We start from the raw sequence: 23,950 nt of genomic DNA, 5'->3' as shown, positions 1-23,950 counted from the left end.
GCAACTGGTAGGAATTAAATATGTTATGATCATATTCAACAAAATTTCAGGATTCCAATGCCCTAGCTGAGAAGCAATACCAGCTGGGCTTCAGTGGGAGACAGGGGTTAACAAGGCCCCCACTTCAACTGCAGGGATGCTTCTCTGAGTCAGCAAATACTGTTGACACTTAAAAGTAGCATAGCTCAGACCCTACATAAATACCAATCATCAGCTGGTCAGAGTAATAGGACTGGGTATGTGAACAATACCAGAAAGCTTTTCTAGATGCTAGACATACCTTTTTGGGATCAGGAGGAATTACTGTGACTAGCTTTGGGATCATAGCAAATTAATGGATCAGGCTAAATAATTGCAGCTTTAAGGATTCCCCACCAGAAGAAAATACTCACTAGACTGAAGGAAACAAACATTTAGCTGGCCTTCCATGTAGCAGATGATCTAGATGTGAGGGTGTGAGGGATGCCTGTGAAGCCACGTAACCGAGCGTTGATTCAGCTGATTGAAAATGGTTATCTTCCTCCTCAATACTTCACCCCGAAGTGGCCTGATTTATGTATGACCACAGATTAATGATTACATTCCTACCATTCTTTATTCCTGCCTTTCCAACCATGAGTTATCACCTGTAACTACATCACTTGCCTCCCTATGTAGCTCCCCATATAAATGGATGTTTGGGGAAAAGGATACCACATGCACATGTTGTTTGTGTTGGTTTTGTTCTTGCAGGAGAGCCTGAAGATATTGCATTTGTTGAAAGGGACCTTCATGCTTTTATTTTATGAATAGAATGGCACATGGAGTGGAGTGTGGGCTTATGAGAGGAAGGGAAGGGAAACTGACATGGAACAGGTCCCTCGTTACATGAGGCTGGTGAGGGAAATGATGTTATTTTGAAAATTCGAGTTTTTGGTAGTTACATGAGGAGATGTATTTATATGAAGGGACACAGTATTGGGCTAGCCTTCCTTTGTTTTAAAATCAACTTTACCGGGGCGCCTGGGTGGCTCAGTCAGTTAAGCATCTGACTTTGGCTCAGGTCACAATCTCACAGTTTGTGAGTTCGAGGCCGCGTCGGGCTCTGTACTGACAGCTCAGAGCCTGGAGTCTGCTTCGGATTCTGTGTTTCCCTCTCTCCCTGCCCCACCCCTGCTTGCACTCTGTCACTCAAAAAGGAATAAACATTAAGGAAATTAAAAATAATAATAATAAAAAAATAAAATAAAATCAACTTTACTGAAATATCATTTATGTACAATACTGCATTCATTAAAGCACACAACCCAGTGCATATACCTGTGAAGCCACTGCTTGGTCAAGGTAGAGAATATTTCTATCACCCTCCAAAATTTCTTCTTGTTCCTTTTCTGTCCATCCTTCCCCTTCCACCTTTGGACCCATTCAACACTGCGCTATTTTTTTTTTTTGTCACAGCTTTTTTTTTTTTTTTTAGGCTTTTATATAAATAGAATCATACTCTTAGGTCCGGTGTCATACACTGAACATAATGGTTTTGACATTCATTCATTTTGTTATGTATATTAGTAGTTTGTTTCTTTTTATTGTTGACTAATATCCCAATGTATAAATGCATCTCTTTTTGTTTATCCATCACCTGTTGGTGAACATCTGGATTGTTTCAATTTTTGGTTATTGTGCATAAAACTGCTATAAATATTTGCATACAAGTCTTTGTGTGGACATATGTTTTCACTTCTTTTGTATAAATACTTGGGATTGGAATGTCTGGGTCATATGTTTAACTTTTTAAGAAATTACCAAACTTTTTTCCAAGTTATTGAACCATATTCCATTCCCACCAGGGATGTATAAGAGTTCTGGTTGCTCAACATCCTCACTAGCATTTGGTATTGTCAATCTTTTTAATTAGTCACTCTGATGGATGTCTGATGGCACCTCACTGGAGTTTTAATTTCCATTTCCCTGATGACCAACGTGTTTTAAATCTTTTTGGGCTATTTGTATACTGTCATTAGTGAAGTGTCTATTCAAATCTTTTACCCATTTTTCATTGGGTTGCTTTTCTTCTAATTATTGAGGTGTAAGAGTTATTTACATATTCTGAATACAGGTTCCTTGGGAACATTTCCCCCCTTCTTTTGATTGTCTTTTCATTTTCCCAGCTGTGTCTTTCAGAGAGCAAAATTTTTATCTCGATAAAGTCTAATTTATTGATGTTTTCTTTTATATAGCTCATGGTTTTTGTGGACTCTATTCTACTTCATTGCTCCTTATGTTTATCCTTATGTCAATATTATGCCATCTTGATTTTTGTAGATGGTATAAGTTCTACTTATGCTATCGAGTTCCATCTTCTTCAAAATTGTTTTGTCTGTTCTAGAGCCATCAGATTTCCCAATAAAATTTAGAACCAGCTTGTCATTTTCAGTGAAAATGCCTGATGGAATTTTGATGGGGATTGCTTTGAATCTATAAATCGATTTCGGTAGAATTGATATTTTAATAATGGAATCTTTCAATGAACTTATGAATTCCAACAAACCATGAATTGGAATCTTCCAATAAATTTACAAACATGGTTTATTTCTCCACTTTTGTGATCCTTCCTTAATTTCTTTCAGCAATATTTTGTAGTTTTCAATGAGGAGCTCTCATGTCTTTTGTTAAATATATTCTTAAGTATTTTTTTGTTATTGTTTTTAGGTACTCTTACAAGTAGAATTTTTTTAAATTTAACTTGCCAATTATTTACTTCTAGCATATAGAAGACAATTAAGTTTTGGGTATTAATTTTGTATACTTCGAGTTTGTATACTTGCTAAATTTACATATTAATTCTACTAGCTGTTATATAGTTTCTTTGGGATTTTCATGTCATCTACAAATACAGTCCAACATTCTTCCTTTCTGTCTTCATTTACTTTTGCTGTAATTTTGGTTTCATCTGTTTTTCCCCCCATTGTCATTTTATTATTTTGTAGCCAACTTTTACTAGTGTCACTCATAGGATACAATCCAACACTACGTTAAAACCCTGTCCTGGTGCAATTTAGCCCAGATCTCAAATTGCCGATCATTGAGTGGCAGAAAACTAGCTGATGGATGAAAAAAAGAAAAAAAAAAGATACTGTGAAGGTAGATAGTTGGCTGGAGGCAAGGCTGCAACTTCAGCCCTTGTTCTGCTGTTGCTGTGACTGATGGAGAGAGTCACACTGATGTCCTTTTGAACTGGGTGGAAGGAGAAAACGTGTTGGAGCTGTGAATGGAACAGTATTGGCTGGAAAACATTGTAGACTTTTGAGCTACAAGTGGTTTTCAAGTGGGTAGGCCAATGTCATGCTGGTCAAACCCCAGTTCTCCTTCCTCTGCATGTCCATTGCAAAGCTGGAGAAACAGTCTCAGTATCCTTGTCTCAATTTCTGGACCCTTCTCTCTTCTCCAACAGTGTTACCCCCTATCTCAGAGACCTTTTCCTTCTTTCCTAACAAAAGTCCTCAGGAAAAATCTGAACCCCTTTCAGGGATTAAATTCTGCCTAAAATCCCCACACCTTGCTCATTATTATATTTTAATAAGATATATCCAAAGATGCCTTAAGTTTCAAATGCATGAAAGCACAAATACAATAGTAATACATAGAACGGGCAGGGAGTAACATTTATTGGACATCTACTGTATGATGCCCAGAAGTTGTTATTTAAACATTTTTAAAAATTTTTAAATATTTTTTATTTTAGAGACAGAGAGGGCAAGTGGGGGAGAGGGGCAGAGGGAGGAAGGGAGAGAGAGAGAGAGAGAGAGAGAGAGAGAGAGAATATCCCAAGCAAGCTCCATGCTCAGCATAGAGCCTGACACAGGGCTCGATCCAGCCACCTTGGGATCATGACCTGAGCCAAAATCAAGAGTCCCACACTCAACTGACTGAGCCATCCAGGTGCCCCAGGAGTTGCTATTTAATCACAATAAGATCTAAAATAGGATTTATAGCCTCATTATAGATAAAAGGACTGGGGCTTAACAGGCTAGCATTTTGTTCAAGGCCATATGAAAATTGGAGAACAAATTTGAACCTCAGCCTGAGTTTAAAGTATGGGCTTTTTCCATTTCAGTGTTTGATTTCAGTATTAGTAAACACTCGTTGTGCAATGTATTTTCTAACTTATCACTGACTCTAAAATAGTAGATTGTGCATTTCTTGTTTGGAGAAGTGTATTCTCCATTGTATTTTCAACCTCCAGCATAGCACATGGCAAATAGTAGGTACTTCATGCCAGTTTGTTGAATTGATTTAAATACCAACAGAACCATGTTTCTTTTGCTTTATTTATTCATTCATTAAACAAATGTTTTCTTGTAGGTAGGCACATAGATCTAGAATGGGAGTCAGATAAGTAAATAAGGAATGAACTCTACACAGTAATATAAGCTGTGATAGAGGGATGAATAAAATTTTGAGGAAACAAAAAAGAGTTACCTAGATCGGCCTTATGAAGTCAGCAAAGGCTACCTGAAGCGGGGATATTTTGACATGTAATGTCAAGAAGGATGCAATGTGAAAGAAGCAAGATATTTTAAACAGAGGGGGCCATCATGTGCAAGGTTGGAAGTGAGAGAGAGCATGGCACATTCAAGAAATGTAAGTAACTCAATATGGTTGGGACATAGAATGTGAGACATGAGATGATGAGAGATGAGGGCAAGGAATGAAATAGGTGCCAGCTGTAAGATTATTGTTTTTTGAAGGCTCTCTCCCAAGGGAACCACCAGAGGTGTGTCATCAGCAGGTGGCAGGATCAGATTTTTTATTTAGAAAGAACATTCTGGCTTCTTTGTGGAAAGTGACTGGAGGGACAGGACGCGGTTTGGGAAATAATTGGCAAAATCTAGGTGAAAAATGATTGTGGTCTAAACTGAGGTAAAGAGTATGGGATTGGAGAAAGTAGGCAGATTTGAGAGATAATAAAAGTAAAATTAACAGAATTTGAAGACTGATTTGGGGAATAATGGAAAAAGAATTGATGAAGATGATTCTTGGGTTTTAGATTTGGGAAAATGGTGGGCAATAGTGACATTTCATGAGCTCTTGAGCCTATGTGAAGTGTTTTCTGCAGAAGAATATCTCCAATGAATATCATCCCAAACAATTTACTAAAACCTTAAGTTCATTATAGCTATTTCATTGAATTATTAGCCTTGTGCCCCACTCCTAGCTATTTTGCCATATCTCTTTATAACACCATCGTTTTCTGAGTCACTAAGGCTGCAGACCTCATGTTCATCATTGGTTCCTCCTCTCCTCAGCTCCCCCCTCTACTTTCAGTTAGTCACCAAGGCCTGTTAATCATCCCTGACTAATGCCTCTTGAGTCTGCCCTGTCCTGCCATTCCCACTGTCATAACTGTAGCCTGAGCCCCTATCACTTCATGCCTGAACTATTTCCTAACTAGAATAGTTTTCCTAACTTGTCTCCATACCTCCAGTTGCTCCCCAGTGCAATCCATCTGGCACCCTACGGCCAGAATGATTTTCTTTAAATACTGCTTTCATCACCTCTTCCAGCTCAAGCGTGCTCAGCGCACTCTTCTCCAGACAGATGAGTTACTCACCATCTTCCCAGCATGTCTTATGCATTCCCACCGAGGGAACCTTTGCTTGGAATGTGACTTTCTCCTAACATTTTCCTCTACCTCCCTGAAGAGCCTTCATCCTGTTGGGCTCAGCTCCAGTCCCAACCTCCGTGAGTCTTCCGTGACCATCCACAACACTCTCCCACCTCCAAATCCTCTGGCACCCAATACACATTTTGTTGACTTTCTTGTGCTCTTCTCTGTGTAAATCTTGTAGGCTTTTTAGAGCTGAGACAATGGGTCTCTTCTCCAGCTTTGGGTGCACATGTAGTGGAGGGAGAACCAGATTCTGGTCAGCTCACAATGGCTGTTATTTCTTGATTCCACTTGTGCTTGTAGCTGGAGACAGGTTATGCCAGTTTGATGAGTGTTTGTCCATTGTCGATGGGATACCCTTGCTAGTCTAGGTCCCAGCAGGGACTTGCATTAGGTGCCAAGAGCAAGACTCTTTCTGATTCACATTCCCACACCCAGCCATTGTTCGTCAAGCATATTGTTGGCTCTAATCAGCTAGATCTGGAAAGTCTTCTATATCAGCTACTCATGGTACAGAAATCAGCTCTTGTAGAGAAACCTCCAGGAAGTACTGTTTTCAGTCTTTGTCACCAGCCCAGTTACCTCCTGTCCTCTTGGTTAGCTCCCCTTTGGGAGGCATCCAGTCCTTTTGTCCATGTCCTCTCTGGAAACCAACATTCTCCTACCAAGGTTTATTTTGTAAGATATTTTGCAAGATATTTCTGGCAACAGTAAGTTTCCATATCATTCTCCCCTCTTCCTAGCAAAAAAAAAAAAAAAAAAATCCTATTTGCCCCACATTTACAAAGATAATAGAGTAGCATATGTGATGGGGGAGGGGTGGTGAAGGGAGGGAATCACATAAGTGACCCTATACAGAACAAAAGTGATTCACCCCTCGATAAGCTTTGGTTACAACCTTACACAAAAGAGAGGCTTATTTCATTTTTAGGTGCCCGTGCCAAAAATTACTTTTTGTTTGTCTCCTCCTCATGCCCAGATCCAAACCTACTCTTCTCTGTTCTGCTCTCTGCCTAAGGAGCGTGCCTGCTACAGATGGCATCTCTAGGGCACCCTGGCCCAGGGCTTCCCTGAGTTTGGGCTAACAAATGGCACCTGCAGAACACTTCTCCCAATCTACAGCAGTCTGGCAGTGCCTTCACTGTCTGTGGGAAAAAGACTTGTGCCCATTCCATTACTCCATTGCTTTAACTCTCTAGGCTCCAGCAATGCCGCTCCTTCCCTGTGTCTTTTCAGGCTCAAGTGGTGACAGGTTTATGCTGGCACTTTCCCCTAGCGTTTCAACATCCCCTGATGGCTCCCTTAGCCTTGTTTCTTCATTAAACTCTTTGGTCAGACTCTTTTTAATGCATCATCTGTCTGCCTCATGTACCTTAATTGACACATGCCCTTTTGCAGAACGCCCAGATTAATCTTTGCCTTTATTAAGGTGGATCTGGGTATTTTTTCTCTTTCATGGCACCAAGCATGGTGACTGACCACTACAAAATCATTTGTTACCCTAATTAAGAAAGATATCAATGAGTCAGGCTCATTCTTCTGTGTGAATCCAAGGTTCCTGCTGACAAACCATGCTGCCAGACGTGACTCCTGTAAGCACCAGTATTCTGAATATTGCGAGGTAACCTTGACCCCTCACCCTGCCTGGTTCCCAACTCATGATGAAAGATTGAGACTACATCATCTTATTCACTGACAGGGCTGGCGCATGGAATAGAGGCAATAGCTTGTCTACGTCCCAGCAAAATATCTCTACCATCTTCCTATTCTCAGTTCTAGGACATTGTGAGGGATGCTTTTCTTTATGAATCTAGCTAGTTTGCCACTGTCCTAGAGGATGGCCTGACAGGAGTTATTTCAAGAGGGCTGAGACTTCAACACTACTACCTTCAGGGTGATTGAGATGATTTGTTTGCCATCCCTGTTGTGCTTGACGAGGGCAATGCTCCTTCTCAGAAGTGGAAGAGTCACTAGTCGTCTACCATCATCAAAGAGAGACTCTAACCAGACGCCTTAGCAGAGCTTGCTGCTTTGCTGCTTACTGCAGGCCGCAGGGACTCTTGTTTTAATTATCGCTCCTCTATACATCATGTTCCCGAAAGAAATTCCAACATATTTCCAAGTTATTTTAGCTGGGTATTTTCCCTGCCAATCTTAAAATCAATGTTTCTACTCCTTGCTTCTTAGCGATTCGTCCCACTGAAAAAAGCAGAAAGATCTCAGGATATTTTCCCTCAGGACGCAGTGTAAATGTCTCCCGGGGAAGGATTTCTTCATGCACATGTAAAGCTGCAAGGTCCAGAAAGGCCGCCACATGCAAATTTGAAACAAACGTTTCCAAAGCAGAAGTCCAGCACCAGCCCTGTCACACATGCGTAAAACAAATTATCCAATGGGAGCAGTACATAAATCACTCAAGAGAGAGTGCCAAAAAATTCCACTGCATTCCTTCCAGAATCTAAAACCCAAACATGTTAGAGCTCCAAGCTTTTACCAAAAAATTCTGAAGGGAAAATGAACTGTGAATAACTATGGAGAAAGTGTAAGCAATTCATCTACCTGATGGGACCACCTGCTAATCAACGTTCACACAGTATTTTGTATCCAGCTATGAATCAAAATTCTTGAGCTAAGTTTATGGCTTGAAAAGCCAAAGAGTCCTGTCATCATCAGCACTGCTATTTACCAGTGACTGAGACAGAACCTGCATGAGTTGCCATGGTTTGTACAGGATGTTGATCTCCGTGGGTTGTGTCTGATTTGGAGGAGGAGCATTTGGGCTGGTTTCAGACACTAAGATTAATGGGGAGTGCAGTAAATCACAGTCATAGAAAAGAAGAGCCTTGGGGGAAGGGCAAATGTTTTAGTCTCTCAACCCACTGCACGCCCATGGAAGAGAGAACTCTGTGTGTGTTAGAAATGTCTAAGGTACTTGCCCTCATCTTTTTAGTAAATGTACTTTTGCAAAAGACACAGCGTTTGTGCAAAAGTTTTCTAAAAACATTTGTTGAGGAAGACAGGAGATAAATGATTCTTACAGCAAAATGTCTGCCCTCCCACGTGTAATAAACGGGGCCAAACCTGAGGAGCTCTACACAACTGGAAAAAGAGAAATGGGTTCAGCTATAAAATCAGTGCCCTGAAATTTATTAGAGGTGCTCAGTCTTTCACTGAACTACAAAACTTGATTCAACATATCTATGTATTAGTTTGCTGGGGCTGCTGTAACAAAATACCACAAACCAGATGGCTGAAAACAATGGATATGTGTTCTCTTATAGCCTTGGAAGCCAGAAGTGTAAAATCAAGATTTCAGTAGAGCCACGCCGGCTCTGAAACCTGTAGGGGAGTCCTTCCTTGGCTCTCTCTAGCTTCTGGTGTTTGCCAACAATCTTTGGCATTGGTTGCATTGTAGCTGCACCCCCCAGGCTCTGCCTCTGTCATCACACAACACTCACCTTGCCTGTCTCTCCTCTTCTTATAAGGATGCTGGCCATATTGGATTAGGGGCCCACTTAACTCCAGTATGACCTCATCTTCACTAATTATGTTCACAACCACTCTGTTTTGAAATAAGGTGACATTCCCAGACACTGGTAATTAGGACTTCAACATACCTTTTTTTGAGGAAGGTACAATTTGACACATAACAATTTACATATTGAAATATGGCAGGGATAAGGCTTAGAAATTAGGACATTTCTTCTGTTTCTTTTCTCCTTCCACACCTCCCTCCTTCTCTCCCTTTTCTTCTTTTCTTTTCTCTTCTTGCTTCACCATGGAATATTGGTGAGCCACGAAGAACATAGCTAGAGGAAACTAAGTTAATGTATATAAGAAAAGGCGTGACAATATACAGAGAAATAAAATGCAAAATGAGAAAGGCAGGCTGTCCGTGTGATGAGGAGACCTCTAAGATGGAAACCACATACATAGAGTAGAATTTTAAAGAAGGAGAACGATTTTGAAGTGTACCATTGGTGAGAGATCTAAAGATGATTTTCAGACGTTTGCCATGTTGCCAAGAGTAGCCACCCTTTACCACCATTCGAGAGCACCTTGAGGTCGTATCTATATTACACTCCATGGCTTTGGAGCCATGTCTGGGTTTCATTCAGATGTGTCACTGTGTGCAGTTGGGCCCACTGAGGGAGAAAATACAGCCCATTTTGTCCATGCTACATAAAATATGGGTCTGATGGGGATGCTTCAGCAATGGAGGCACAATAACAAAAGACAGAAAGAGGCAAATATGGGCAGTGTCCATTCAAACATAGCCCAAAGGACAAACTTGTCCAATGGTTTTTATTATTATGGTTCCCTTGGCCAGATGCTCCCTGTAGTAGGTAACTGTGCCTTATTCTTTCTTAGCTGACAATTTGCTCCTTAATATCACGCAAGGAAGTCCACTTATTCTGTGCTTGTGCTCACTAAGCCAACTTCTCACTGCGGTTTAGTTTAGTTCTTTAAGGAGAGAATGTATTAGTTGTATTGACAAAAATATCCGCATCCAGGGTTTGGTAAACTTTTTCTGTAAGCGGCGAGATTGCAGATACTTGAGGCTTTGCAGGCCATAGCGTCTCTGTTACAACTACACCGTTCTGCTGCTGTGGTGCAAAAGCAACCACAGACGATGTGAAAACCAATGGCCGTGGCTGTACTCCAATACAGCCTTTACTTACAAAAACAGGTGTCAGAGCTGGCCCACAAGTCATTGCTTATTGACCTTGCTCTAGACCATAGGACCAGAAAAAGAAATGCTTTGTTTCGTTTGTTTGTTTAGTAAAAATTTGAATTTCTCGCTTACATATAAATTTTGGCTACTTGGGTTAATGTGTACGCACTCCCTTTGAGAAGCAGTTTCACTTGCCATCGTGCTGACAAATTCAAGACATTGAGTGTGTAAGAGTGAGGGTCAGATCTTTGAGCATGGCTTATTCACAAGCATATCATTACCTCATAAAAGCATCATGGCCACAGCATGTTGGTTTCTCCCCAGATAAGGATAGGATCTCATGACAGTCTCACGTTGGGATTTTTTTTTTTAGTTTTGTTTTTCCTACACTGAGTGGGGCCTCAAAGTTCATCAAGACTAAATATTTGTGCAAAGGAGAACATGAATCTCAGAAATATGAACTGACTTGTTAAAACTGGAAGCTAGAAAGAACATCCAGGTTTCTCAGCCCCAGTCCCCTGGCTGTTTTACTGCTTCACAGTCAATGCTCAACATCTGTGGTCTGCTGATTTGGCCCTTGCTGCTAAAAATTATCATAAAAGCTTGAGGCCTGGGACTTAAGTCATAAGGCAGTAGTTAACCCGGTATTGATGATAATGATTAGTAAATACATGGCTGGGCACAAAGGAGCCAAGAGCACCCACAGGCTCTTAGGATTCCTTAGCACAAGGTCTTTCGAAAATGTTGAATGCCATTAAGCATTTACTGCCCAGGTATTTATCGAAACCTGTCTTGAACCTGTCCATGTTTTGGCTTTACAACTAGTTCAGATAACAAATTCCATGTGTTTACTTCTCTTCTAGACATGAAGACCTTCCTGTTACTTTAGAGCCTAGTTTTATTAAAACTGATGGTGATGTAACTGAGAGATGCCCCAGGTTGTTCACCCCAGAAAGCTCTCAGGGGAGAGCATGAGAAGGTATCATTCACAAAAGGGTCTTTGGGTGCCTTACATAGCACATTTCTTCAAAGTAACACCACTGCACGGAGATTTGCCAACATTTTTGGCCACCAAAACTTGCTAAAAAAACTTGCAGTGGGTCTTAGATAATCTTAGTAACAGATGCACTGGCCTACTAGTAGACCATTTTGCTTTTCCCCACACAATTTAACATCAAATCATACACTATCTTTTTATCTCTTCTTCTTTCTTTCTTTATTATTATTGTTATTTTTATTTGGCTCAACCCACCCTAGAACACAAGCCTGTGAAGGCAAAGACTTGGTCTGTTTATCCCCTGACACTAAAATAGTTCCCAGGGTGCCTGGCTGGCTCAGCTGGTTAAGCCTTTGACTCTTGATTTTGGCTCAGGTCATGATCTCACAGTCGTGAGAGAGCCCTGCACTGGGCTCTGTGCTGGGCACGGAGCCTGCTTGAGACTCTCTCTTTCTCTCTCTCTGCTTCTGCCCCTCCCCTGCTCACATGCACGCTCTCTTACTGTCTCTAAAAAAAAAAAACAGAAAAGTTTAAAATAGTCCTCAATGCACTGCAAGCATCCCATAAATACTTTGAATAAATTAAGCAATGTGTGAGGCACTGAAGCCAAGCCCAAGCCCCAGGTTTCCATCCAGCACCATACCTAGAATCTTTTTGGGAGCCCCTTCTAGTCTGTGGAGCAGATTTTGAGTGGCATAGAACTTTGGTCTAGAGCTCATAACATTTTATTTTATGAGGGCCTCTCAACCACCCTGTGAGGTCAGTAGGGTGCCTACTGTTATTCCCCATTTGAAGAGGAGAAAAAAGACTTGGAGAAGATAACGGATTGGTTCATGGTCACCTTGGTGGAGGACAGTAATGTTGTAGAGCTAAGACAGCTCCAAAGGTGCCACACCAGCCTTTCAAACTATTTTGACTACAACTTATAGGAAGGAGTGAATTTAATTTTTTTTAATGTTTATTTATATTTGAGGGAGAGAGAGACAGAGACAGAGGCAGAGACAGAGCGTGAGCGGGGGAAGGGCAGAGAGAGAGGGAGACAGCATCTGAAGCAGGCTCCAGGCTCCGAGCTGTCAGCACAGAGGCTGACATGGGGCTCGAACTCACGAACCATGAGATCATGACGTGAGCCGAAGTCGGATGCTTAACTGACTGAGCCACCCAGGCACCCACAGGAAGGAGTGAATTTTGAATTCCGACCCAGAACACACACACACACACACACACACACACCCCTAAAGCAAATGTTTTTACCAAAGAATGCCTTAATGTAATATACTCTGACATTTTTATTCTAATTAATTTAAAACAATTCTAAAAAAAATTCTAATTGCAACCACAGATTGAAAAACAGTCTTCTCTACCATCCATGTTTTCTTGCATAATTTCCTGTCTCATGTCATCTTTTCTCTCCATTTTGAAAATGAAATATGGATTGCCTTCTCCTCCTGCGGGGCTTCCCAGTCTGTACTTGAAGTCAGCCAGTCTGGGGAGCAGGACAGTCCCTCCGTGCTGGAGTCAGAGAACACGAAGCAGTCAGGACACCGGCTGAGAGGAAATTGAAAGCTTTTATGGGGGCAAGGGGGGAGAGAAAATCAAATCTGAACGCCTGGACATTTTGGGCAGGAAACGGTTAAGAGACCACTGGATGCATCGAGCTGCCAAGACCACCGCAATGTTCCTACAAAGATTAGACAGAGAACAGATGTGAAGTAACTAGAGTCCTTCAGAGTAAGATAGCGACGACATAAATTAACCTTGTCTAGGGCCTGACAAAGGGACCACGCGCTTTTTGAAGTCTTAAGAGTGAAGCCATTTTTTATGGACTCTCCAAGGTTATATACCTTCATCCAAGAGAACGAGTTTAATTAGAGCCAGTTGTTTACAGGGAAGGGAAGGGAGCCCAGTGGGGGCTATCAGGGTGACTGCATAGCAAATAAACGAGTGAGCCTGCGAAACAGCTGAGGTTTCCTTGAGTTCTCTCCAGCCGATAAGATTCCCTTCCCCCCTCGAGATTACTTTTGTCTCTTTTCCTGAAACTAGAGAAACAAAGAGGTGAAAACATTCCAGACTCCCGATCCCTCCAGTTTGGCAGGCTTTTTGGTCACAGCTGCCTCTTGTGGTGGTGAGGCTGGGGGTGATTCCACACCCAGCTGCTGGAGCCCGACCCCAGCGATGCCTCACCCAGGCGGCGGGAGCCACGGAACAGCCACCGAGGATCCAGGCCAGCCTCATCAGTGGATGTTGAACCCCCGGCTCCGAGGAAAACCTGGCAATGCAGTTTCCAAAAGAAAACTTCTCTGCTCAGGGGAGGCCCAGCTGGGGTGGATTTGAGCCAGAGATGGCTTTGTTAGGGCTGCATCCCAGAAGAGACAGGGTTCCGTGCAGCACCGACAGGGGCCTGAGGATCCAAGGCGTGCCAGGAGGTCCTGATCAAATGTCTACAAGAATCACAGAGACGGGGGTGCCTGGGTGGCTCGGTCGGTTAGGCGTCAGACTCTTGATTTCAGCTCAGGTCGTGATCTCACGGTTTGTGGGTTCGAGTCCCGCTTCGGGCTGCGCTCACAGCACACAGCCTGCTTCGGATCCTCAGTCTCCCTCTCTCCCTGCCCCTCCTCTGCTTGTGCTCTCTCTCTCTCTTAAAAATAAATAAACATTAAAAAAAAAAAAAAAGAATCACAAGAGGGCAGGGGCTGTGCCCGGTGGGCAGCAGAGGGGATGCCAGAGTTTGGATCAGGTTCCCCTGAACATGTGGAACACATGGTCACCTGGGGAAGGAACTAGGTGATTAAGTGAGGATTAGGAGCGGGGAATGGAGGGGGGCGGTTACGAAGCCCCTTATGGAAGGCACTGGGCTTATGTGAGTGCCTGGCTGAATGTCTGGGCTGCAGGGGCCGAGAACTGGTCGGGGCAGACCCGGGTCCCAGAGCCGTGTTTCCCTTGCTGCCGGCGGCTCTCTCCCGTCTTGCACAGGCTCTCGGCCTTCACGGAGAGACACAGCTTAGCCCAGGGCAGCCCCGGGCTCCTCATAAACTGGCGGAATAGATCCAGGACAGAGAATAGAGAGGCTGACTCCTCGCTCAGGTGGGAGAGCTGTTTCCTCTTTTTCTTTCTTTCCCCCGGGGCCAAGTTTACACTTGGAGCTTGGAGTGGGCAGTGTGGGCTCCAAGGACCACGGAAACAAGTCCCTCCCTAGAACACCCCTTCCACACTGCCTGAAATACCACGTATAATTTGAGTTAAACAGTGCTATTTAAACAGGAAAAGACTAGTCCCCAGAGAGATTTGAGAGGATCTTAATCATTCATATCCTACTATTCACTTTGCTCATTTTCCTTTTAGCATGAGATTGAGGTCCCTGGAGTTGAAGGGACGGCACACTTTGGGGAGAAGGGACTGAGTTCTGGAGTAAGGGTCATTTCTGGGAAAGGCAATCTAGGACTAAAGTTGTCCACGAGGTCTTTGGTGAGTGTGTGTGTTTGTGGGGGCGGGGGGGAGGGTGGTCAAGAAGCGGGTTTGAGGAAAGAAGGGATCTAGGAGGATCCAAAGAAATGGACAAAGAAAGGGCCGCCAGAGCTAGACTTTGCTGCAATTTTTCCTAAGGCTTATCTTGCCTTTATTTGTTCCTTCTGCTCCTAAATCCCCACCCTGAGGAGCTTTAATTTCCCTGAGTGTGAGATACTCTTGCCCAGAGCCTGAGAAGAGCCCTTTCTGCCTCCTGTCCCCCAGCCTGAGTCCAGGAGAGACCCTCACCGGCAGTCCCGAGCAGACATTGAAGGGACCACTTTCAATTCCTATTGATATCTGCCCCTCGCACCTAGCTTATGAATACAGAAGGTACATAATAATGTTTGCTCAAAGACTGTTTCCCCCAGTGAGTTGCGTGTGCATGCTCCACACTGCAGGTGGTCTGAGACTTGGTACATTCTGTTCCTTCTTCCTGCAGTGCTCTCCCTTTCCACACTATCAGCGGGTGCCCAACCACCCCCCCCCCCCCCCCCCCCCGCCCATCGTCCCTCAATTCATAATGCCATGTCCTTAGCCTTTTCTGTCTTCATGTGATTTCTCTGTGTAAACACCTAGGAATACATGTATCAGTGTATTTTCATTGGTGATTCCTTTCTTAACCGTATCCACTTGACTTTGACCTTCTTGGCATCGTTTATATCTTATTTCCAGCACATAGCATAGTTCGTGGCACGTAGCAGGTCCTTAGGAACCTTCTGGTGAGTTGATTGGACCTTATATAAAATTACTTCCCAGGGACCTCATCAACATTCCCAGTAGTTTTCCAGCCTATGTATGGCCAGAGAAGTGCTTAGTGGCAGAGAGGAAAACAACACGTGGGGTGGAATATGAGTAGGTCGGTCTACTAATTTCCATTTGTCATGAAGAGCTAACTCCCCTACTCATTAAGTCAAGCTCCCTTAATTTTCCTTCTAAATACTTTCTGAACTTGGCACCCGAAGAGGCAGGTTATTCATTTGGCATATGAAGAGCTGACATGCACTTCTGGACCTGCTGAGTAGTGAAGAATTTTCAAAATATAAAAGCGTCTATACAATGATTGCAAATAGAACCCATAAAATAAGCCCCCATCTACTTGTCTGTGATGAAGCTGTGTAGGTGGGAAGCAGACGTGCTGGGTTTTTCTTTCTAGTGGCGCAGGGAAGATCGACAGAGGACCGAAGCATGGGGCGTTCTGACTTCACAGCTGATTGTCTACCTTTGGATAGATCCAGACCCTCATTGCCAAACCTGTCTGAAAGGGCTCCTTGGTTCCCAAGAGCTGAGGTCATTGGTGGGACAATTTCTGCAGAAGAGAGAGACGTGGGTGAAAGGTAGGGTCAGAAGGCGAGTCTTGGCTTACTCAGGCATATAAATGCAGAGTGTGAAGCATGAAGTCCTCTGCCATGGTCATTCTTTACCTTTGGTTTAGGGGGAAACTAGCAGGGTTTCTCTTCCATGGGACTTGAGGCCCTTCTTCCTTCCTGCCCTTCCTCCTCCTTCCTTCCCTCCGTCACCTTTTCCACCTCTTTCTCTCTCCTTCATTTTTCATCACGAACGTTTTCAAATCTACGTAAGTTAGTGAGAATGCCGTCGTAAAACCTCCGCCTCTCAGTCACCCAGATTCAATAATTATCAACATTTTGTTCAGCTCCTTGTGTGACCTTCTGATTGCAGTCTTGATTTCTTAAATCCTTTCCAGTTCTAATAAGAGAAGAGCGTGTCTTCATCTCGTTGGCTTCTGCACTAATTGTCTCTCCATTCTGAAAAGTATGTAAGGGGTACACGTGTACTGACACAGCAGTGGCAGGGGTGAAAGGTGAGGTGCCTGTGTGCGAGAGGCACTTCCATCCCTCTGATTTTTATCAATGTCCCAAGGCCACCCAAAGAACGATACAATCTAAGGTAAAAGTATCGTGCTTGCTGTGCAGATGGGGCTGCAAGACAAGCTCCAGGCTGCTGCTTACAGCAGGACAATTGCTACTAACCCGCTTATAGAAACTCTGGTATTGCCACCGACAGTGGTGATATTAATGTCCAGCTTCTGGAAGCCAGATATCACGGTCACCTCAGCTTCAAGAGCCGATGTCTTTATTTTGCATTCTCTTAAGATGTCTCTTTAATTGCTTGGGTGCACAAAAAAGCCTAGCTAATCTTTTGTGGTTTTTTGTTTTTTGTTTTTTTACTTTTTTCTTCTGTTTCACCTTCTATCCCTTCCTCTCCCCTCCTTTCCTTTTCTCCTGGGCAAAGAAACTACTGTTAAACACTGACAACTTTTAAAAAGTAGGCTAAGCAATTAAAGTTCTTTAATGTATGGATAGCACTTAAAGATTACTTTATATTTAGCCTTTGATCTCTCCAGCCATCTCCCTCGTTAAAATACCTCTGCGTAAAGCAACTTGGCATTTTTTATATCGTCTTGATATCTCATAGTTTTGGTACATAATGTCAGTGTTCCTTAGAGAGCTGGGCTACAAGAAACATGGGTGGAAGTTATTTAAGCCATTGGAATAGTTTACCGTTTGTAACTTTTGCCAGTCCCTGGAAAAGCTTTGCATTAAAATATCACTGCGTGTGATCTTATGTCTGTTAAATGTTTTACAGTCATCATCAACTCTTTCTCAGATTGAAAACTAAGTCATAGGAGAAAAAAACAGCTTAGCTAACATTGTAATTTAGTGACTATTAAATTTAAAATCAAGTTCACAGAAAAAGGCAGGCGACGATATATATGCGATATATACACATATATATGTGTGTGTATATATATATATATACACACACATATATACACACATATATATGTGTATATATATATAAACCAAACTCTAGGCCACAAAAGGAGCTGATACACAAGGTGGAGAAAGCCCCTCCATTAATTGAATTGAATGTTCCTAATTTCAAAATTACTGGCTTGAATTTAGGGCTTCACTTTTCATATGTTAAGGGGTAAGTTAAAGTGTGTTTACATTTCTATAACATGTGTTCTACTTTGTCTCAGCTGTGGACTTAACAGAACTTCGGAGAAGTGATGTAAGCTCTCTGGAACCTTGTTCTCATATGTTTAAAGAAAACAGACTGAAATATTTGTATCGTTCTTTTTGCTTGACATGCTGTACTTTAAAACCGGGACATTAGGCTGAGTCCGTTTTGTCAGGTGCTGATAACTCCTAACAGGGACGTGTGCATTAAAATCAAATAATTAAGTTGCCTGGAAGCTAAAAGTGTAAACATAGCTGTAAATAAGAAACATGCTTGTTTATCTCTTCTGCTGTGGCTGTTAGCTTAACCTTGAGGTATTAGTATGGATGCACCACACACAAGGATTTTGGATGGCACACGTAGTGGGAATCTGGCCTGCTGCGCCTCACAAAGCAAAAGTACCCGGTGTTCAGCTCTAAAAAAAAATCTTGGGAGATTTTTTTCCTTCCTTTCAAATTAATGTTACTTAGGGGAGGTATATGATGTGCCAATTAATATGTGCGTTTTTTCAACAGTTCTGCCTTTTTTTCCTCTTAGAGCTTTGAGGCAAAATGTCAAGTCCTCTGCAGCCAGTCACTTTTCATAACTTCCCTGTTTCTTCCAATGAGTGATATAAGCTCTGTTCTCGAGGCAGGTGCATACCAATATACCATGTGGCAGCCTCCTGTATCAGCCCTATCACCAGGCCCTCCAGGAAATGAGGCACTGTGTTTTTCTCAGGAAAAAAAAAAACCCACATCAGACAGAAACCCTTGCTCATTACCAAGCTGCTGATTGCCAACCATCAAGGAATTTCACCAAAGAATTAGTAGTGGGGACAGTTGGGGAATATTATCGAGCCTCATGTTAGGAACAGTCCATCACTCATTAATGTATTTTATGAATATTAACTGAGCCCTTACTTTGTGCCAAGAACTGTTTGAGGTGAAGGCCACATACAAATGAAAGAAGACAAAAATTACAAAAAATAAAATAAGCAGGAAAAGAATCAAGATGCTTTTGATGGAGCTATACAAACAGCAGGAATTTGGTGACATGGTGAGAGGCTGGCTGGCCATTTTAGAACGCTGACTGTGAGGGGCACCTGGGTGGCTCAGTCAGTCAAGTGTCCGACTCTTGATTTCGGTGCAGGTTGAAAACACAGTTCTTGGGTTTCAGCTCTGTGTCAGGGCTCTGCACTGACAGTGGGGAGCTTGCTTGGGATTCTCTCTGTCTCCCTCTCTCTCTGCCCCTCCACCCCCAATGTAAGTAAATACACATTTAAAAAAAAAAAAAGAAAGAAAAAGAAAGTTGGCTGGGAATGACCGAGCTGAGGAGGTTGTATTAAAATTGAAGACTGAATGTCAAGAAGGAACCAGACATGCAATGATCAGGAAGCAGAGAATTCAAGCACAGGTCATAGCAAGTGTGAAAGTCTGAAGGGAGGAAGGTGTCTGATGTGTCTGAGGAACAGAAGGGAGGTGGTGCGTTTGGAAGGAGGGAGTGTATGGCTTCATAAAGATTATGGATTATGGAGGGCTTCCCAAAGCAGGGTGAGAGGTTTGTATTTTGTTCTCACGATGGTCAAAAATAATCACAAGGTATCATTTGAATCATTGTTTATGCTTAGGGTTAGTTATGTAGGAAATGGACCATTGAGAGGAAGAGAGGAAGCAGGCCAAGTGAGAGAAAATGTTACATCTGGAAGTAAGTTCAAAGAGGACTTGCTACTGAGTTAATGTGGCAGTTTAGGAGAAAGAGAGGATGAAGGATAACTTCCAGATCTGGGGTTTGGGTAGTTGATGAAACAAACAGTAATTTGTTGTGAGGTGGGAATTGTTGTGGGGTGTGTTGCTTCTTAGACAACCAACTAGAGATATGAAGGATGTATCTAGAATCCAGAGGAGGGTCCAAAGACATCAGTCTGGGATCGTTGCCATAGAGATTTATTTCAAGATGGCTGCATAGAAAAAGAAGGTCCAAGATGAAACCCAAGGCATTCCAAAATGTGGAGATCTACCAGTGGAGGAGGAGGGACTGAGGTAGGGGGAAAGTAAGGGGTCTGTGATCTCACCAAAGACAAGAGAAGAAACAGGATCTTTTCAAGAAAGAGGCCACTGGAAACTCAGGACATCCTGATGCCACCGGAGTTCTTACTGCCATTTCCCCATTAGCTAAATCTTAAGCTTATATCTCAGATAGAAGGCAGGTTTCTATTCCTCTTTTGCTTGTGGACCAGGCCCTCCTTGACTAGTCTTCATTTTTCCATGCTAGAAGTGACAATTCATTTTCTCCAGGCTTAGGCAAGACTACTCTTGCCTTGTTTCTGGCCCTCAACCCAACCATCCCACAGCTAAAGCACCAGCTAGTCTTTCTTTCATGGGGAGGACTTGACAGTTGAGAGGGAGAGCTCAAAGGAGGTCCCAAGTGGGGAGGAGAATGAAGACAGACAAGGGAAGAAGAGTGGGCATGTTCAGGGATCACATTCTGCTTTGGGGTAGCACCTTTTCACAGGTATCTATCTGAAGGCTGGAACCCACAAATACAATGCTCTTTCTGCTATGTCTCAAAGATAGGCACTGAAATAACTCTAAGAAGAATAAAGGAAAACTCACCATTTCTTTGGGAAAAATGAAAGTGTTCAAAGCAAACTGATTCTGCAATCCATAAGCAAGCATGAAAGGAATCAAAATAATGTCTGACAGCCAAAGAACTCGTATGCCTCACAAAAGCTAAAGGACCACGTTTTATAATCTATCTTCATTAGTTATTGTTTGCCACATAACATATTAGCCAAAAACCTCATGGCTTAATACAAGAGTGTATTATCTCACAGTTTCTGTATGTAAGAAATTCAGGAGGAGCTTAGCTAGGGAACTTTGGATCTTGGTCTATCAGGAGGGGGCAGACACAGAATCAGTCAGGACTGAGGTCATCTGAAGGCTTGATTGGGGCTGAAGAAGCCACTTCCAAGATGGCTGCCTCAATGGCTGTTGGCAGGAGGTCTACATTCCTAGCTGTGTGGCAAGGGGTCTCTACATAGGGTTACTTTAGGGTTCCCCAAAGTAGAAAGTAGTCTAAGAGACAGAACAAAAAGAGGTCGCAATGCCTTTTGTGACTTAATCTTGGAAGTCTAACACCATCATTTCACCACATTCTGTTAATTGAAAACCACTAAAATCAGCCCATATTCACGGTGAGGGGAATTAGGTTCTACCTTTTGAAGGAAAATTTTGGGAATATCTTTTTAAACTACCACACTGGCTGTCTTTAGAAATCGAAGAAGGGTGAGTTGTGATATCAGAGTAAAAAGAATTGGTGAGAAAGGATGGTTGGTCCACATTAGTCTTGTGTGAAATGATTGACTACATTTTGTTACTCATTTCATATTCCAGGAATTGGCCATCTCCATAATCAGTCAGTACTGGTTCTAAAGGAAAACACTGAAATCTCTATGCATGCCTGATATAAATGGTTTTACACAAAGAAATAAGGTTCCTCTGTAGAATACCTATATTCAGTCACTTGGTCACATAACATGTGATGGTTGCCTTATTCAGCATTCTCTCTCAATAGCGATCAAAACATTCCTTATTATTTTGGCCTTCAGGTGCAGGGAGTTGACTTAATCATACCTATCAGCTCATTGCCTTTGGTCATTTCCAACCTACATAAAGAAATTCACATTTTCCCCCTTTCTATCTCCACTCACCTATCTTTCTCCTCTGCTCTGTCAGAAGCACTCACTAACTTGCTTCATATATGTTCTTTAATATTACCAAATGATGTGTGATGCTATTTTCTATGTGTATGTATTTAACACACATAAATAAAACTGTGGTACTAAAACGAAAATAAAAGGAATTGAAATAGCCTAGGTATTTAGAATGACGTATCAGGATTCGAAACTCTAAGTCTATGTATTTTTAAGGGAATATTGAGAACAAGTGTCCATAAGAATTTCTGGAGAGAAATGAGACCAAAATGGCTAATTTTGCAGCACAGAAGGCCAATCTCCCTCCTCTACTCTGGCAGCAAAAGGAGAAGCAAACAGGCCAAGGGCCATTACTGAGATGAGAAAGAATATTTTGCTTTCTGCCAGACACTGGCCTATAAGGAACTTGCAGTGTCCAGCAATATGGAGAATTAGTGGCCTGACAAGCCTAAAATATGGTCAATAGTAATAAAAGTTAGCTAGAAGAAGCCCAGAATTTGAACTCTGTAGCAAATACGCAGTTCTAATCCTTCCCTTCCCCCTCTCTTTACGATTTAAGACTTGGCAAGAGAAAGGTCACTTGACAATATTTATTAGCTCATTAACTATAAGTGTCTTTGCTGCCATGGGAGATATTTTTTATAACAATTCTATTCTGTTCTACAAACTATGCTGCAGGTGTCTCTCCATTGTGTAAATGAAATGGTGAGTGCTAGCTCTCTTTTGGCATCCAAGATCCATTACTAAGTATTATTTTTTTTTCCAGCTAGTGAAAGGGAACATGGTCAGACTGAGTCAAGCCTGGCTGACTTACATGAGGCCAACTAGGCAAATATCAGTGTTGCCGGAACATGGGCAGTTATGACTATCTTGTTTCCCCTGTTCAGAACCCCCATTCCTGAGAAAAGGGGAAGGGAACAGAATTAACATGCACCAAGTGCCAGATACTATATCAGGACTTTTACGTACAGTGTTTAATTCTCCCAACAGCTGTATTAAATAGGGAAGAAATTAAATAAGGAAGAAATCTTTGCCACTAATAAAGCAGATGAGGAAACTGAGTATCAGAAAAGTTAATTTGCTCAGTCACACAGCTGTTATGTGGGGAAGCTGGGATTCCAAACTAAGTCCATGCTTTTCAAACACGTAAACTTCTGTGTCTAAAAATATAATACAGTATCCTCAAACATTGCACAATTTCTTGTTTGCTTTCCAGAAGACCGAGCTTAAAGATTCAGTTGCAGCAATAGAATAAAATGTCATCGAACTTTTGATAGAATAAGATTTGTTTTCTTAGAATGAGGAACATTGATTCTTTAAGTAAACCAAAATGTATTTTTCTTTCTTTCTTTTTTATTTTTAGAGAGAGAGAACATGAGCAAGGGAGAGGGGCAGGGAGCTAGAGAGAGGATCTTAAGCAGACTCCATGCTCAGTGCAGAGCCCCATGTGGGACTGGATCTCATGACACTGGGATCATGACCTGAGCTGAAATCGAGAGCTGGATGCTCATCCAACTGAGCCACCCACGTGACCCCCAAATGTATTTTTCCAATTGATTGTTTTCAAACGTTAAGTCTTACCATAGCTTAGCTCTTATGTTTTTTGGGGAAAGAGGGATCTAGCCTACCAGCCTTAATTGGTAGGGATGTGATAACTCATTGACCAAGATGTACCAAAAATTCATTCATCCATTTTTTTTCCTGCATTCACACAGATTTTCCATTTTCCCCCTACTCTTGGTTTGAGTGACTCCTAATTATTCTCTAAAATGTATCTCGCATGCCAACTTTTCTGAGAATATTACCTTTCTTCTCTTAGTACCATATACAATTTTCATTGTCTTGTACAGCTCACTCTGCACTTTTTAATTTATTTTTATGTATTTATTTATTTAATATAATTTATTGTTAAGTTGCCTAACATACAGTGTATACAGTGTGCTCTTGGTTTTGGGGGTAGATTCCCATGGTTCATCGCTTACATACAACACCGAGTGCTCATCGCAGCAAGTGCCCTCCTCAATGCCCCTCATCTGTTTTCCCCTGTCCTTCGCCCCTCCCCCATCAACCCTCAGTTTGTTCTCTGTATTTAAGAGTCTCTTAAGGTTTGTCTCCCTCCCTCTCTGTAACTAGTTTGTCTCCCTTCCCTTCCCCCATGGTCTTCTGTTACGTTTCTCAAGTTCCACATATGTCACTCCGCATTTTTTAATTGGTTGATTTGTCCAGCAGCTGGAGTATTAATTCTTCGAATGCAGGGATTCTGCCTCACTTATCTCTGCATTCTCAATACCTAATGGCTGCCATTTAGTGCGTTCTCAAGTTAGTTATTGAATGAATTAACGAGTGAGTGAATGAACGAATGGTTAAATTAGATAATTTTTCATTAGGTACCTATGCTCTCTAATAATATTTCATATGAAGTCTAATGTTGGGTGCCACTTCTTTGGT

At 42.2% G+C, this 23,950-nt stretch overlaps 1 long non-coding RNA gene across 16 annotated transcripts in view; it reads left to right on the top strand.

Annotated features, from left to right (window-relative positions):
- The window catches only part of LOC122217488, a 233,581-nt gene that overhangs the window by 121,595 nt on the left and 88,036 nt on the right, over positions 1 to 23,950 (top strand). The window lies entirely within an intron of this gene.

This window comes from Panthera leo, chromosome B1 (assembly GCF_018350215.1).
Source record: "Panthera leo isolate Ple1 chromosome B1, P.leo_Ple1_pat1.1, whole genome shotgun sequence".
In the NCBI taxonomy this organism is placed as follows: domain Eukaryota; kingdom Metazoa; phylum Chordata; class Mammalia; order Carnivora; family Felidae; genus Panthera; species Panthera leo.
Note: the sequence above shows the minus strand (reverse complement) of the source record. Positions and strands in the feature narration are given on the sequence as shown.